Raw genomic sequence first — 6102 nt, 5'->3', positions numbered from 1 at the left:
AGCCCAAAGGCTTGAAACCGTATCTAGATTCATGTCACTACAGTGAAGCCGTATCACATTGTACTGCTCCACCACAATCAATAATTAAATCTGCATCACTCTTCTACATTGTCTTTGAGATGTTTAATATCACGTGTCTTCCAAGATCATGTCCATAATGAAACGTGATTGTCACATTTGTTTACCTCAATCACATTGCTCTCATCCATCTGAATAGTTGCTATGGTTTCAGTACAGTTTTTCCTTTTTTTTTTTTTGTTGGTGGGTGGGTTGGAGTGACTCTTGAGTTCAGGGGGGTGTTTGCTGCCTTGTGCCTATGACATGTGCACAGAAGCAATTAGTTTACGGATGTGAAGAGGCTATGCCATGGGAAAGCGACAATGGGCTAATTGAGGGGGAAGTCTGTGCTAAGGCCTCAGCCTAGTTCAGTGCACTTTCAGACAAGGGCCAAGAATTTTCCCTGTCCAGGACAACACTAGCAAGTGTGAGTTTATCAGCATTTACTTTGAAATGAAAGCACAAAGCTGTTCAGAGACAGAGAGATGCATTTATAGTGCCTCATTATAGTAAACAATAACAGAGCTCTGATTATGTTATAAGACTTTGACCTTGTTAGGATGTGCTCCATGAACTGCGTATATTTCAGGGAAAACACTTCTGTGAGACAAGTGACACTACTGGGAAGAGTGATAATCAGAACAACCTTTGTTCATTTCTCCCTTTATGACATTCATGACAGCCTTGATATTTCACATTTATTAGATCTGAGGAATCTTGCAGTGTCCTTGTGTATCTTATGTGGAATTGGCTGGCAACATTCTTTCCTTAATAAAGATGTAAATAACTTTCTCTGTACATTTGTGATTCCATCACCGTGAATGACTAATCCACTCATCTCTGTCTACAAAAAAATTTAGTGTTTCATATAAGAAACCGTCCTGTGTTCTCACTTGTGTAAATAATATTTTTTTTATTATTATTATTATTGCTAGTTTTTCTGTAATACTTTGTCACTCGCAATGTTCTACAGTATTCCCTCAGGCAATACTAATATATACCAATTTTAATTCAGTGTTAATACTGGTACTTGCATCGGATAATGAACTGTTATTGCTCTTTTACTAAGACATAAATGTCAGTGCCAGCAGAATCCATGCTATCCTAGCTTTGAGGCAATGCAGCATGTCCAGCAGTGCTTAAACCCCAGGTGTGTATTTCTCCTGGTGTTGCTGGAGGCAGATCAATCAGACCAGAAGATTCAAACTCACTCCCACACATGTGCAACCAGCTGTGTGCATTCTGCACCATAGTCTTCCCCTCACACTCTTCCCTGCACACGTCTCACTTTGACTTAGCAATAATGGCCCACCCAAGATAAAGAAAATGTTTTGTAACGTGCTGCTGTTCCGTGTAGCTCAGGATATATGTCAACCCTTCTGCCAAGGCTGTCTGCGGGTGAATGCAGCCTCTCTTGATTTACTATCTCTGGCTGGTGGAAACAGTTGTCCCTTGAGATTCTTTGGAGCCACTGAGGAAAGCCCTGTGCCTTGAGGCTTTTGGTTGGGGTTAGCACTAAATTACCCAACACTAACAAATACATAAGGTCCCTGAGGACATGCAAGGCTCGGGTGTAAGACCGCAGTGCCCTGGGGGTAATATACAACCACGGCAAACAGAATGTGCCCAGCACTACACCTATGGAGCAGTTCATAGTATAACCTAACATAACGTGCTATTACAGCAGGCGGTACAAGCAGAACTGTGCATCATAAAATGGCCCATGAAATTCAAATGTGACATGGATGCCTTTGGTGATGAAGAGACTCGATCCGTCTGGGGCACAGATCTGACTCTAACATTTTAAATAGCTTTAGTAGGGCGAGGAAAGCCTGGGGTCACTGTTAATATCGAACCAAAAAGCAGGCCATCCACACCCGTGGAGAGTGTCTCGCTATTTCTGTATTGCAGAAGCCCATGAGGGCTGTAGTAATTTTGCACAGATGGTAGAATATCAACATATTTGTTTGGTGTATTGTGTTAGAGCGATACATTAGAGATGTGTTGATGTTGCTTTGTGAGTGGGCTTGCTTTGTTTTAGCTTAATTGTCTCTTGAAAGATGTTAAGATTGCATCAGGCACCTCTGTTGCTGCCTGAGTTATGAACGTGTCAGCTTATATTTGTGAGCTGATGAATAGTGCGAATGTATGCCTGACTCCCTGAGATCAATGGAGCTGTCTATAGCTTATATATAGTCAGCTGGAGGAGCAGATTGCCTCTCTTATTTCAGATAAAACAGGTGTCTACTCAACCGTGTCTTGAGACTGAGAAATGACATAGCAGAAGCTGACAGAATAGTAAAGTAATTGCTTTGTAATTAATAATCAGACCAGTGTGAAAACTTCCCTTCCTGTGATAACTTTTCTTATTGGCTCCAGTGCTTCTTTCGAGGCATTGCAATAAGTGAAGCAGAAAAATGCATTTACAGTTCCACATAAGTGGAAATGAAGTACTGTTGTGGCACTAAATTAAACCAACAACTAAAACATTTCCCTCCAAAAGATTTTTTTGATTTATTCAGATATATAAAAAATCTATTAGAGCAAACAAACAAACGAAAAACCTCCCCGAAATCAGGCTCTGCATTTTTTGACAGGTGCACTTGGTTGATAACCTTGAGTGCTTTGAACTTCTTTTTGTCCTATTAGCCATTATCCCCCCTGATTTCCCCCCTGTTTTGACATTTGGACAAATTGAATCCTCTCAGCGTTTATAGCAGGTCAGATCGTCTCAGAGAAAGTCTGCTGTTGTTCGGATAATGGCATAATGACACGCCATCAAGTTGCCCAGACAACAATGGAACCCTTCATATTCTAGACGAATGATTGGCAGGCACATTCTTTATCATTTTGCCTTCGAATGCAACGCTTTCTCTACTAGAAGTTTCTTCTAAGGGAGAAAGGATTGTCAATGATAACCACTGTACAAGAACCCTGATTTTTATGTTGCCTTATCATTTCTTGTTTTTTTCATCACTTGTTTTCAGTATTTTCGTGCTTTTAGAACATTTTGTGAGATGTTATGATATTTGATTCTCAAATTGTTTATGTGACATCAAATCAAGTGATGATGAATGTTTTCAAAAATAATGAATTATAGATTAAATAATAGGACACACTTCATCAGGATCCAGAGTTATCACTGTTCACTCGAGTGCACTGAACACAACCTATTTCATGGTGTCTAACAGAGAGGGGATTGACCGATAGAATTTTATTCATGTCATGTAATCGATGAAGCCAAAGCCTAATGGTATGCAATCACTGCAGTCATTATCATGGTTACAAGAGCATACTAGGGGCATACTGGTTCAGAGAGGAGAGCAGTGGAACAAGGCTATATAACACAGCAAGCCTGACTGAATACAGTCTAACACACGTGACTAAATGCCATGGTCATGCAGTGCGTTAGCGTAGCTGATATTGTAACTACATTGTGAAATATGTCTTTCTTGGAATGACTAACAATGCGGGAACGTGTGTGCTTGTCAGTGCAGGCACTGTATATACCCCTAATGTCTTCTCTCTTGTTCTCTCTTTCTTTATCTCTCCTGCTTTCTGTATATTCTGCTTTTCTTGTGTTTGTGTCCTCCGATGTTTCTATATCCTGCTCTTCATTTTCTCCACTGCTTAAATGTATACCTCTTTCATTCTACTCTTTCTGTCTTTATCTTCCTCTCTGTGATGTTTTTGTCTTTTCCAACCCTTTCACTTAACCCCTTTTCCTCCCCCCTCTTCTTCCCTCTCTTTCCCTCCCTCTCTCTCTGTCACTGCAGGGGTGGATGTTCTTGACTGCATTCTGCTGTTCTGATTGAGGAGAGAGGCGGGAATTAACTCCATTTGGGGGAGGCCCATTCGTCAGATGATGATGATGGACAGGTCAAGGAACACTGCAGTGTTGCTGGTGTTGCTCCTGGGTCACATGGTTGCAGCGCTGGAGGTCCCACTTGACCGTAAGCACAGAACCAAAACAAATGATTTCTGCCCACTTATCGACAGTGTCCTGGATAGCGTTCTCCAGCCTTGAGAAAACCACTGAGAGATGTTTCTGTCACTATCATTGTCTTTTATTGTATGATTACAGTTACTCGCTTTCATAACTATTGAACTCTATCCAGAGTGATTATACTAAGAGATGTTCACATTTCGAACAATACTGCTTTGTATATTTGTCAGGTTTTGTCACATTGTGGATTGATTTTTGTTAACAAAGCACAGTCTTTGCCAGTTTTAATGACATGATAAAAAAAGCAAAAACACTTTCATATTATGATAAAATATGATAAAAATTAAAATATGTTTTTACTGTTTTGCTGTATATACACTTACAGTACCCATATAGAATGTACCACTGTAATACATTCATGTTAAGGGATGGGGTTAGACTGAGGGATTGTTGAAATGACAGTCAGTGTCCAGTGTCAGTATCTCCACTGTTAATAGCATGACAGAGCAACAGGGTTTCCCTGAATTTCATTACACCACAGAATAATTACCCTGCAGTGCTGGCACTTCCACTCTCATCAAACAGTGTGTGTGTGCATGTGTGTGCATGTGTGTGTGTGTGTGTGTGTGTGTGTGTGTGTGTGTGGTGAGTGTGCGTGTGTGTGTGTGTGTGTGTGTGTGTGTGTGTATGTGTGTGTAGTGAGTGTGCGTGTGCGTGTGCGTGTGCATGTGTGTGTGTGTGTGTGTGTGTGTGGTGAGTGTGCGTGTGTGTGTGTGTATGTGTGTGTGTGTGTGTGTGTGTGTGGTGAGTGTGCGTGTGTGTGTGTGTATGTGTGTGTGTGTGTGTGTGCGTGTGTGTGTGTGTGTGTGTGTGTGTGTGAGGAGGGTGCTCAGGCTGTGTGCTGATGTGACAAAAAGCATTCTGCTGACTGCATTCTTGCTTCTGTTTATGCTCGCTGTGTGTGTGTGTGTGTCTCTCTCTCTCTCTAACTCTACTCTATCGACCCCTAAAGAGCTCTGGATTTACTGTAGAGCCATCCAGAAAACAGTGGTGTACAGCGCTGTGTCCATAGTCATTACTGATTGTTGTGTTATTGGGTTTTCTGAGAGACAGGACTTTTTCTGCTATCTTTGTGTTTTTTGTTACTGGTCCCCTGATAATGATGAGGGCTCTTTTTTGTGCAGTATTGCACTATATTGTAAATGATTGCATTCTATGTTTAAGAAGAACCCAAATTTTTCTGAGAACTGAGAAGAAATGAGCCAGACGTAGGCTACTATCTGCTAACACCATACAGTGAGAATGTTTAACAACATTTAACAAAGTCTAACAATGACTCTGAGAGCCAGTAACTATAGCTGACTAAATGGCACAGGGATGAAATGAAATAGAAATAGCTAAGAACTTTAATCATAGCCTCCATGCCGTTTTGTAATTTGTTGTCCCTGTTTCTTCATGCATTCAGAAATTTGGTAGGACCATGTCAGATAACAGACTTTCCTCTGTGCTTTCTGTGTCCCTCTGAAATTGACCTCATGCTAATATACAACTCTCTTCATTATGTCTATGTCATTGTGTCTTTATCTGCTGATTCTTTGGGAAATCCAAAGCTAAAGTTCTGGAAGGATGTAAGTCTTCACCAAGTCTGCTGTGGTTTTACTGCGTGGTTTTATTGTTTTTGTTTTTGATTTTTGTTTTTTTGTTTTTTTGTGCCAGCTTGCTTATGATTTGGCTGTTTTGTTTGTTTGGGGTTTTTTGTAATGCGTTTTTGCATTCAGGTCAATGACTTTGTTTGTATTTGCATGCCTCTTCCCTGTATTTTATTTGTGTCTTTGCTGTTTTGTTTGTTTTATGAATCCGAAGATGGTATAACAGTGTCTTGCTGAAAAGTTAAATATCATGTAATGCATGTAGATAAATGAGGTGTAAGCAATAGATTTAAGATTTAAATTCAGTTTTATTGAGACTTACAGGTAGAATTTTTAGTAGAGTCACTGTTGTTTTGTTTGATGTAATACCATCGTTTTGTTTGAGTAGATTCAAATGATTCTAATCTGCATGTGATGCTGTGGTGTGCAGTGTGCTGAGTATTTAGGGTT

Source organism: Chanos chanos, chromosome 5, assembly GCF_902362185.1.
Source record: "Chanos chanos chromosome 5, fChaCha1.1, whole genome shotgun sequence".
NCBI lineage: Eukaryota > Metazoa > Chordata > Actinopteri > Gonorynchiformes > Chanidae > Chanos > Chanos chanos.
The sequence above is the reverse complement of the archived record's forward strand: the minus strand, read 5'-3'. Positions refer to the sequence as shown.